The sequence below is a fragment of the Dama dama genome, chromosome 16 (genome assembly GCF_033118175.1).
Source record: "Dama dama isolate Ldn47 chromosome 16, ASM3311817v1, whole genome shotgun sequence".
In the NCBI taxonomy this organism is placed as follows: domain Eukaryota; kingdom Metazoa; phylum Chordata; class Mammalia; order Artiodactyla; family Cervidae; genus Dama; species Dama dama.
The window spans coordinates 37372100-37384359 of NC_083696.1; the positions used below are offsets into that span (position 1 = coordinate 37372100).

At 39.7% G+C, this 12260-nt stretch overlaps 1 protein-coding gene across 2 annotated transcripts in view; it reads right to left on the bottom strand.

Annotated features, from left to right (window-relative positions):
* The window catches only part of PPP2R2A (protein phosphatase 2 regulatory subunit Balpha), a 78320-nt gene that overhangs the window by 51977 nt on the left and 14083 nt on the right, over nucleotides 1–12260 (bottom strand). The window lies entirely within an intron of this gene.

Below are 12260 nucleotides of genomic sequence, written 5' to 3' on the forward strand. Positions count from 1 at the left end.
GCAGGTTCAATCCCTGATTAGGGAGCTAAGATCCCACATGCCTCCTGGCCAAAAAACCAAAAAAACATAAAACACAGAAACAATACTGTAACAAATTCAATAAAGGCTGTAAAAATGATCCACATGAAAAATACTAAAAAAAAAAAAAAAAAAAACCCTCAATCAGATGTCAACAAATTTTTCGATCTGATACTCTGGTATTGGACAACCAGAACTCAGGTTCTTTGTCTGATCAATGTGTGGAAAACATAGTTAAGAAGGAACTTAACACAAATGCCTTAAGTAAACACAAGGCTGCCGCACAGGACCTAACCTACACAAGCAACCATTCTGCACAAACGCAGAAGGTCCTGCGCCCCAGGGTTAGACCCGTATCTCATCTGATCAGATTTCTAGGTGGTTATGTTTTGAGTCAAGCAGAATTTTCAAACATTTTAGCACTTCACTTATTGTTCTGCATCCACCAATGTAATAACTGCCTCAGGCAAGGGCCATCAATGATTTACTTATTGATACAAAAGAGGGAAATAGGGCCCTTTTTTGGCAAGATTTAGCATATACTACATGACCAAGTGATCTGGCCAGAAATGTTTAGCATGGATTTCCTTATGGGAAACAATTGGTGAAATCCAGAAAATGAGGTATTTTATAATAGGCCTTGACTCTTCAAAATTAACTGAATGCTTTTACTGGATCCTGAATTGAAAACAAAGAAAAAAAATTTTTTTAAGGATGATTTTTAAGTCAGCTGGGAAAGTTTAAAAATGCACTGTGTAATAGAGCATTTCTGAATAAATTTCTGCCAAATTTTTTGGGTAACATAATGGTATTGTGGTTGTAAGAGAATATTCTTGTTCTTAAGAGATAAAAGCTGAGTTATTTCGGGGTAAAGCATCATGTTGTTTCTAATTTACCTTCAAAAAAATTTAGAGGCCAAAGTGCAGGTATAGATAAAGCAAATGTGGCAAAATGTAATTTGTGAATATAAATAAAATAAAGAATGGTTATCAAATTTATTTTTCAACTTCTTTATGGGCTTAAAATATTTCAAAACAGAAGATGGAAAAGGAAGGGACTGAGTGAATACAGCAACTCCAGATACATTCTCATACATCACAGCCAAAAAAGGGACTGCTCTCCTCCCTGGGTCTCTTTCTATAATGGGCTGCAAAGCCTCTCAGGGAACCAACCACCCCTCTGGTTCCTGCCCCCAGGAGACAGCACTTCAAATTTCATTGTATAGATCTAATATTATCTATCCGACCTCATTTCACATTTAACTGAGTCCTAAAACTATGAAGCCACCTATAATGGCTAGGAGCGGGTGGGCGGGGGGGGTGGGGGGGGGGGGGTGGGGGTGGCGCAGACTGGCTTTTTCCTAACTAACCAGCATGAAAATCAAGATCTAAGTTGGCGTATTTCCCTCAAACCCTTACTAAACCAGAAAGATAATCTCCCCAATTCTAACCAAGCTATACAGGGCACTCATGACTGGGAAAGACGAAGTCACACCTCTAAAAAATGAGAGGTAGGCCTACTCAACCCCACTTCAAACAAGACACAACCAAAAGTTCTAATTTTAAAGAGATTTAATTTTATTTTAATTTTTAGAAGATTTTAAAATGTTACTACTCTAGAACCTATTCCATTCTGCAAATAATCAACATTTTATCTGACAATGAAAATTACAGTAACATTTTTTAACTTTTTTATGCCTTGAAGAAAATATCTCATGTTAAAGGTGCAGATGAGGTAGGTAGAAGGAAAGAGCACTGAACTAAGGAGACAACAGGCGGGAGTAACACTGCTAAGAATGACAAGCTGTAACAGGCTCACTGACCCTGCAAGTGGCCATTTCCACTCTTCTCTTCTTAGTAACAGAACACCCTAGTACTCCCCATAGCCCCTCACCCATACCCCCAGCAAAACCATGCACACAGTTTTAACAGGAAAGTAGAGATTACATTTCTTGGGCTCTCCTAAGGCCACGTGACCAAGCTCTGAACAATGGGATGTAAGTGTAACATTCCCATGTCACATCCTTAAAAAAAGCTCCGTCTTCTTCTCTGGCTCCCTCGCAAGGAACAAGCACAGATGTGACCCAGACCTGGCCATGCAGACAAGAGCAACACACTGTGGAAAGGGACAAAGACAGAAGGAACCCGGGGTGCTGGATGATCCCTGGGAAAAAGCAGCTCATCCATTTACGACCCCTCTCTACCACCGGTGGCTATGAGAGAAATAAGCTTCCAACTGGGGAGCCGCTGTGTATTTGGGTCTTTTACAGCAGCATGGTCTGTAACAGCTTGTACGACTTGGGGTATTTTTCTGGGTCTCATTTTGTGGAAGTGAAAGTCGCTCAGTCCGACTCTTTGTGACCCCATGAACTAAACAGTCCATGAATTCTCCAGGCCAGAATACTGGAGTGGGCAGCTGTTCCCTTCTCCAGGGGATCTTCCCAACCCAGGGATCAAACCCAGGTCTCCTGCATTGCAGGTGGATTCTTCACCAGTTGAGCCATCAGGGAAGCCGAAGAATACTGGAGTGGGTAGCCTATCCCTTCTCCAGAGGATCTTCCCCATCAGGAATCAATCCAGGGTCTCCTGCATTAAAGGCAGATTCTTTTTTTTTTTTTTTTGTAAGAATCCGCCTGCCAGTGCAAATGTGGATTTGATTCCTGGTGCAGGCAGATTCTTTACCAGCTGAACATTTTACTGGTTCACAAAGCTGATTAGAACGATACAAATGCTATTAACTTCTTTTAGCCGGCTGTATCTTGTTATTAAATAAAAGCACAAATATATACCTTGGGTAAAATAAAAACTGAAGTCTTACAGATATTTGAATAAATGGGATGACATATGAAAACACTGCACAATTTATCTACCCATTCAACAAATAATTACCAAATGCCCACTGAGTGCCAAACACTGTTACATACCTGAGACTACTCAAGATGTTAAGAAAAAAATAGCAGAAATAAAGAAAGGAGTTCACTGCCTCATGCATGAAAATTTTATAAACTTGAGAGGAAGCCTACAATAAAGAAACAAATAGTAAGATTATTTCATGTAATAATATGGGGAAAAGGAGGGGGGAAAAGCAGGCAACACTGAGTACACTTTGGAGTTGGGAGGGGACTCAATTTACGCAGGTGCTGCTGCTGCTGCTAAGTCGCTTCAGTCGTGTCCGACTCTGTGCGACTCCATACATGGCAGCCCACCAGGCTCCTCCATCCCTTGGATTCTCCAGGCAAGAACACTGGAGTGGGTTACCTAAAGCCATGCAAAAATTTAAGATATGCCAGGTTAAAACAGCAAGCTCAAAGCCTTCAACAAGTATAAGACTGTGCACGTTCGTGGAACACAAGGGTGAGATGACAGACAAGATCTCAGAGGCAGGCAGAGGCACCCTACCACTAAGTGAACAAATGTACAGAACTAGATTCAGGGGATGAATGCTCCGGATGAAAAACAGAGAAAAACTATCACTCCCTTAATTCTGTCTTGGTTTCAGGAGTAAGTGATGTTCCCAGGAGAAAATTATGAACTCAGCTGCCCTGCAGTCAGTAACTGACTACAATCTTATCCTATTTACTTTGAGACAAATATTTCAATTAATTAAGTGATCTTGGGAGTTGGGAAAAAAAGTAAAAGTCATCTCTAATAGAGCAAAAGCTTTCTTTTGATATTTTTAAAATGTGATTAACTTTCACATATGACTTTAGTCAACAAATTATTTCACGAGCAGCTACTTCGCATGCAGACACTGCTGCAGGCGCTAAAGGTATCACAATAAATAAAGAACTGGTCCTTGTGGAGTTTAATGTATCAGAATACATTTCAAAGTTTAAAAATGATAATAGTGAATTTTTTAAAACTTCACTCATTTTGGCTGACTCCTTAACATCTAAAATTTGGTTTGAAAACAGTGTATCTTAATTTCTCTTTTTCTGCTGTAGGCTTAGTATATTGAGAATAAAAGGACACAGTGTTAGAATTTAAATCTGAGAAAACAATTAAATCTACCTTTACACTAAAAGAATGAGAAATACTACTGTGAATTCTCCTATTGCAAGACAGAGAAAGTGATTATTAAGTGTCCTGGCACACAGAGGAAATAGACCTATGTTTAATGATCTACCTGTTACATACAGAGATTCAAAACACTTCATTCATCTCTCCCCTTTAGAGCCCACTAAAATGACAATAAATGAATAAAACCAGCTTGAGACACTAAGAACAAAAGAACATGTGGGCAAACAGCAGAAGACAACAACAAATGTGCTAGAAAATGGAAAGACGTAACTTAGCAAATAAAGGAAATTGAAAACTAAGAGCATGCGGAGGGAGTTGCCAAAGAGGCAAGCAGACGGTGCCAGGGGTCAGGAAAAGACAAGAGTGAGACATGAGATTCAAAATAAGGCTGTTGGTTGAAGCATCTACTTAAGATGCAGAGAAGTCTAATTCTCAAGGAGAGAACTAGTTTCTGAAGAAACTGAACCGGAGAAGAAATGGGTTGGGCTGAAGGCCAAGTAACTGAAAGTAAGACCAAGTGAAAGGACACATAGTCAACCGTGAGCTGACCTGCCTGGCTCTCAGAATGTCAGCAGCCAGGCTTAAGACACGACACGCACCGCCCCCCACCCCAACAACTCCCTCTGAACGCGGTTCCTTCTGTTGAGACACTGAGAATCCCCAGTTCATCACCTTACAGTGAGCCCACCAGCTGATTCGCTCTGCCAGTGAACACCGCCCTTCCAATCCCCTGTGAGCATCTCACACAGGATCATCAGATACTGCAGTCTACTAACACAAGAAAAAAAGGATCGCAAAGGAAACAGAATGCCAAGATTAGAATTGATCCTCTCAAAGATACTCCAATCTACAAAACAGAGGTTGCTGAAAAAAGAATACACCACAAAAAGCTTTTAAAAATAATCGGATTTGTAAATACCAGTGAAAGAGTTGGAAACAAAAGTGGGGAACTCTCACAAAAAGAAACAAAATGTAAAGTTGATGGAAAATAGAAGGGGGGGAAACCCACAAAAACTAGAGGATCAATGCAGAAAGTCCAAGATTCACATGTCAGGAGTTCCAGAAAGAATAAGAGAATAAGACAGAGAAGGAAAAAAACACTGAAGAAAATAAATCTACAATTTGAAAGGGGCCAATGAGTACTAGCCTAACTAATGAAAAAGATACACCATGGCACATTGTCCAGAGGCGGAAAAAAATAGTGAACAGAACAGCACCAGATTTCTTAAATGCCACACTGGACTCTTAACAGACAGAAGAAACGCCTTTCAAAGTCTGAGGAAAAGTGACTTCCGATAACTAGGCAAACCCAAAAGTGTGAAAACAGAAAGACGTCCTTTCCAAGCAGGTAAAAACTTCTACCAGTGGAGAAAAAAGAAAAAGCGAAACAAAACATGCCACCCCAAAACTGGAAGATTCAACACAGGAAAGACAAAGGGAACTCCCACAATGGTGATGTGAATATGATAAGAACAAAGAAAAATCCCAAAGGTATGCAATCAACTTAGAAAACACCCTGTCTCAGAGGGACAGAGTTCAAGGAAAAACTGAAACTGGGAGAACATCCTGATGTACTTCGAAATACTATCAGGAAAGCTAGTCTCTTAGAGGATTTGAGGGTGATTCAATGACAGATTCACAGAAAATGAATCACTCCAGACTGAAACAACACTATGGAGAACTCCAGGGGTCAAGGGGAGATAAACGACTGATTATCTGATTCTTTTAGCCACATAGAAAATTATATTGAAAAGCTGCTGAAAGGTCCAGAAAGAAAACAGGGATGGCAGATTGAAACAAACAATAACAAAAAAGGAAAAACATGGTAATTATAAACTCTAGAGAAAACAGTGTCATAACAGCAAAGATATAATTCATCATCTGACAGTGGTAAACAGTATTTATATGGACATAATAACATCTACTTCTGTACTTCTTTCTCATGATTACTCTAACAAATTAACCTTAAATCTGGTGGCTGAACACAACACAAGTTTATTTTCTTACAGTTCTGGAAGCCTGAAGCCCAAAATCAGTTTCACTGGAATAAAGGTATTGGCTGGCTAGCTCCTTCTAGACACTCCAAGAACGAACGTGATTTCTTGCCTTTTGGAAGCTGCTGGAGGTCACCTGCATTCTTTGGCTTGCAATCCTTTCCTCACATCACTCCAATCTCTTGCTTCTGGGGTTGCATCTACTACTTCCTCCTTAGATCCTAATCTCCTCCTCTTTTCCTTACAAGTACCCTTGTGATTATATTCAGGGTCTAGGAGGATAAACCCAAATAACCATCTCATCTCAAAAAATTCTTAATTTAACCACATCTCAAATTCCTTTTTCAAGTAATATTCACTCATTCCCAGGGCTACAAAGTAGGTATCTTCTTTGGGGGAGGGAGGCCATTATTCAGCCTGCTACAACTCTGAATACTGGTGTAAACAGTCATAATGGTACAACAATCCTGAGGAAACAGCAAGAGTGGTAAGGGGCAGAACAGAGCTCAATTCTTAGCGACTATTTACATCTCAGGATGTCTAAAACTGATAAAACAACAACTATATGAGCATACTGTTTAGAAACAGGAAAACAAATACCAGAAAAATCTGCTAAGAGAGTCTGAGAGAAACTCAAGGTGAGGAGGGACAGAAAACTTTTAATCTTCCTCAAAGGCATTGTGAAACTACCAATTTGTTAAATTATATACATAAACTATATGGATAAAATGAAAATCAACCTAAATAAAACTAAGATTAGGTGGCTAGGGAGGGAGAGATCCTGGTAGAGACTGAAAAGGTAACTCAAGGCTAATGAAGCAAACAGAGGAATCACAAACATAAAAATTAAATGATTACTCATTTATACTTATTAAAAATCTGTGTTAGAGGTAATGAACCAACCAATTAAGGAGTTAAGACTTCACTTCTTAAACTCATCCTTTTCACAGAACTGGAAGGCCATCTACTTATAAAAGTAAATCATTAGCAAAAGCAAGACTGTAAGTATAGTAACATCTTAGCCTGAGCTGAACTGCACCTGCAAACACAAACTTAACCCAACAATTATGGATGGCTGAAGCACAGTACTATGATGCAAGCTGTTCTTTTAACACTAGTACAAAGCTCTCCAGGAGGTGTTTATTCATTTATTGAACAAATGTTAACTGATGTGACAAAAGTACAATGGATCTATTCAGTCTGTCACAAATGCTAAGTCAACAAATTAAGTTACTACCCTACCTGTTCTCCTTCCCCTAAAAAAGGCTGTAAACCGCCTGGTCACACAATCTGTAGACCACAGTCCACCAGAGCAGCAGCAGCAACGTGGCCATCACTGGAGCTGGTCACAAACGCAAAACCAAAGGCTCCACCCAGGAAATTCATAAAGCACATAAAGCTTGACATGTACCTGTACTGGGCTAACACCATCCCTTCCGACAACAAAACAGCACACTTTTAAACAGGAATGGAGGAGACAAATAAAGGTGCTCACTGGTATAATAAAACTTTCTCTTCAGACTCGTGTAGAATTTTTTCTGAGTTATACATATATTCATCAGTCTACTCAAGGTTTGCTAAAGGATTCAGATCATCATAGAAACAGCTAAAGAGTGGAGGAAAGAATATTGAGAACAGTTAAACAATATAAAAGAATAATGCACTTACAAAGTTGCCTTCAAAAGCTTTTTAGAACCTCGGTAATTAAAGGGTCAATACTTCTAAGAGGATTTTCCTGATATCACAACCTCAGGTGTCCCAAACTCCACTCTTACATGCTAAGGGAAAATGAACCCAAAGGTGAAGGGCGCTTCTCAGCCTACTGCCTGTTTCAGGTTCCCCCTCACTCCCAACTGTATTCTCCTTCAGAGAAGACGCAGAGTATACAATCAGAGGGAAGACAAAACATGGAGGAACTTGAGATAAATAGGAAAATGAAGCAAAAAAAAAAAAAAAAAAAAAAGGTTTGAAATGTTGTCGCCACACAGTAATTTAGTTAAATTAACAGGCAAAGTGCCAAACCCTCGCCTAACCCAATTCTGATGAAACTAATCTTCCCACTTCTGTGTTTGGATTTTCCAAATTCCTAACCCAACCAAGTTACAGCTGCATTTATGGCAACATATCCTGGTTGAAAGTGTCTATAACCTGCCCCATATTTCAAAACCAATTAGGCTTTTTTTTTTTTTTTTAATTTATGGGCTCAAATAGGCTTTTATTCTTATGTTAATCGCTAACCTGTTAGCATTAAATAACTAAATAACTGCACTTAAATTTTCTGAGCACTTAGTATGTGTCAAACCAAGGACATACATGTGCTTAATCTTCCAAATAACAAAGCAAGTCTAGTAATTATCCCCATTTACAGACAGAAAACACAACAGTAGTTCTCAAATGTTTGGTTTCTTACCCTCTGGCTTTCCTTTGCCTGTCAAAAACAAACAAAACCACTTCTTTTAGAAAGTTTCCCCCATCTACCGTAGACATAAATGATTTCTTCTCTGTGCTTCCATACAACCTTCCTCAGGTATCACATGACGGAGGGGGGCGGGAAGGACAGGGGGGGAGGTAGGGATGCTCATACATATGAAAAAGACAAGCATACCCAAAGAACAACAGACAAAGGACAGGAACAGAATCTACACACTTAAAACATGCGCAAATAAGTGGAAAAGATTTTTCTGAATGGTAGTATTGTGCCAGACATTGTCAACAGGTCAGGAAATGGGCACTCCCATTCACTGGTGGAGAAAGGGAAAATCAACATCATGTTCTACTGAAATTTTATAAAACATATCATTGCGCGCGTGCCAAATTGCTGTAGTTGTGTTTGACTCTTTGTGACCCCATGGACTGTAGCCTGCCAGGCTCCTCATCCATGGGATTCTCCAGGCAAGAACGCTTGATTGGGTGGCCATGTACATACCATCAGCCATTAAAAAAAAGATCACACCTTTTGACTACTAGCTTCTACTGCCAGAAATATGCCCTAAAGTAATAAGATTCCCACAAGGATGTTCATCATAATTTATAATAGCAAAAATTATAAATATGTCCAAATTAAATATATTAGGCATCCCTGGTGGCTCAGAAAGTAAAGAATCTGCCTGCAATGCAGAAGACCTGGGTTCAATCCCTGCGCTGGGAAGATCCACTGGAGGAGGGCATGGCAACCCCACTGCAGTCCTGCCTAGAGAATTCCATGGACTAAGGAGCCCAGCAGGCCACAGGTCACAGGGTCACAGAGTCGGACACAGCCGAGCAACCAAGCACAGCACACAGACAGTCAGACATCATACAGACATTCATCTTCCTGACTGCTAACTGGGGAAAAGCTTACTACATGACTACGCATGCAATGCCGGCTGTGAAAATACATATCCACAGCAGAGAAAGCGCTGTACACTGGAAAAATCCATGCAAAAATGTTAACAGACGTTACCTAAAAAGAGTGAGATAACATGATTTTCTTCATTTACTTACGATGGTTTTGAGGTCAAAAGAACCAGGTTCATCCCCTGGCTCTCCCACTTACCAACTGTGTGACCTTGGTCAAGATACTTTATCTAATCCTTGATTTCCTCATCTACAAAATGAAAATGATAATACCACCCACCCTCGGAGATTAAATGAGACAGTGCATGCAAACTGCTTACACTATAGGTAATCAGCTATGTTTCGTGGGGCTTCCCTGTTGGCTCAGCTGGCAAAGAATCTGCCTGCAATGCAGGAGACCTGGGTTCCATCCCTGGATTGGGAAGATCCCCTGGAGAAGGGAAAGGCTACCCACTCCAGTACTCTGGCCTGGAGAATTCCATGGACTGTATAGTCCATGGGGGCACAAAGAGTCAGACACCACTGAGTGACTTTCACTTTATGTTCCTTGGGCACTTATTTTTTAGAACATATTCAGAAAGAATAAAAATTTGTAACATTAGCATATAACCACATAGCAAGAATTTGATGAAGCTATATTCTCATCAACCTGAGCAGTACACTAACATTAACCAAATTTTGGCATTTTACACCATGTTAACCAAATTCCCAAGAAATTCAGTTAAGAATTAGAGATGATGGATATATGCACTAAAGGACCTATGCATTTACTCAACAGACAGAAAAACACATTAGGAAAAAAAAATTAGGTCCTTGGGAACCAGCCTACTCTATAACATCTAGTGTAAGCCTAATGAAATAATCACCAAAAAGACCAGGTCGGCTTCAGACTCTACCAGGAACAGTAAAATTCAACTAAAAATAGCTCAAGGTCTAATTTAAAAAGCAATAAGACATGGACACCAGGAATCAATAAACCCAAATGTTATTTTTAAAGATACTGATATCTTACAAGCTAATTATTATAAATTTTACTTAGCTATATTTATTAACACACTAATCACATATCTAGATTCACATCTCAAACATGTACAATCTTCTCAGCAACTCTTCAGACTGAATCTACAGAAATCACAGACCAGTTAAAAGAAATGGTAGCTACTTGGGCAATTCATTAGATCCTCTCTAAGCATCCTGCCTACAGACTCTGCCCATCATGGACTTCTGGAATATATTTACCCACTTTAAATCTAAAGTGATGAACATGCTGCATTAACTCAGAAACATGCAAATATTAAATATTTCTGCAATAATAAATGTGAAAGTTGTGACGGTGTATCTGGGACACAGAACCTAGGAGAATAGGTAAGAGGGAGAAATGTATATATACCATATACCTCCTATACTGTGCAGATTTACCATTGTATATATATCTATGTGTATGCAGTGGTGGTGGGAGGTGTTTATATTAAATCCTGGTTAGTAAAACACAAAAATAATTGTCTTACATTTGGTTTGTAAAAAAGATATGCAAACTAGATTTGGTTATTACAGTAGGGAAAGTCAGATGAGGTTCAAAGAACTACCAGTCTTCCCTGAGACCCGGGTTTGATCCCCAGGTTAGGAAGAGTCCCTGGAGGAGGGCATGGCAACCCACTCCAGTGTTCTTGCCTGGAGAATCCCCGACCCAGGGATCGAATAGTAGATGTGCTGTGTGTATGAGAAGTACTACAGAATCAAAGTTTTTTCTTTTGTGAATGGGAGTTTTTTATTGGCTCTAGAAATTTTTTAAGGAAGAGAATCCTACTTTGTTAATTTTTTAGTTTATTTACAATTATTATGTTTCAAATTTAGTGTACATTATAGCAGTTATTACTAAATTTATAGAATTTTGTGACCATCATCACTTTTCCAATTCCAGAATGCTTCCATCATCCCTTAGAGAAATGCTGTATCTACTGGTAGCCACTTCCCTTTCTCCCATCCTTCAAAGCCCTAGCAACCACTAGTTTATTTTCTGTCTCAACATATTTGTCTATTCTGGACATTATGTAAATACAGAACCATGTTACATGTGGGTTCTGTGACTGCTTCTTCACTTAGCATGTTTTCAAAGTTCATCCACATTGCCGCATGTACCAGTCCTTTGTTCCTTTCTATGGCTATACAATGTTCCAGTGTGGCTACAAACTAAAAGATGCTTGCTCCTTGGAAGGAAAGCTATAACAAACCTAGACACACATTAAAAAGCAGAAACCTCACATCACTTCGTCGACAAAGGTCAGTATAATCAAAGCTATGGTTTGCTTCCAGTAGTCATGTATGGATGTGAGAGTTGGACCATAAAGGCTGAGCACCAAAGAACTCATGCTTTCAAACCATGGTGCTGGAGAAAACTCTCAAGAGTCCCCTGGACTGCAAGGAGAGAGCAAACCAGTCAATCCCGAAGGAAATCAACCCTAAATATTCATTGGAAGGACTGATATTGATACTTTGGCTACCTGATGCGAAGAGCCAACTCACTGGAAAAGAAAGACTGAAGGCAAAAGGAAAAGGGGGTGGCAGAGGATGAGATGGTTAGATACGATCACCGACTCAAAGGACATGAATCCGAAGAAACTCTGGGAGATAGCAGAGGACAGAGGAGCCTAGTGTACTGCAGTTCATGGGGTCCCAAAGAGTCGAACACAACTTAGTGACTGAACAACAAAAATCCTGTGCTGGTTTGCGGGGGCCACCATGACAAAATACCACAGGTGGCTCCAACGACAGAAATTTACTGTCTCATAGCTACTGAACAACAACAATAACAATGGCTACATCACCTTTTCTTTATGCATCACCAGTTGGCAGATACCAGCTCTGTTTCCACTTTTTGGCTATTCAGAACAAT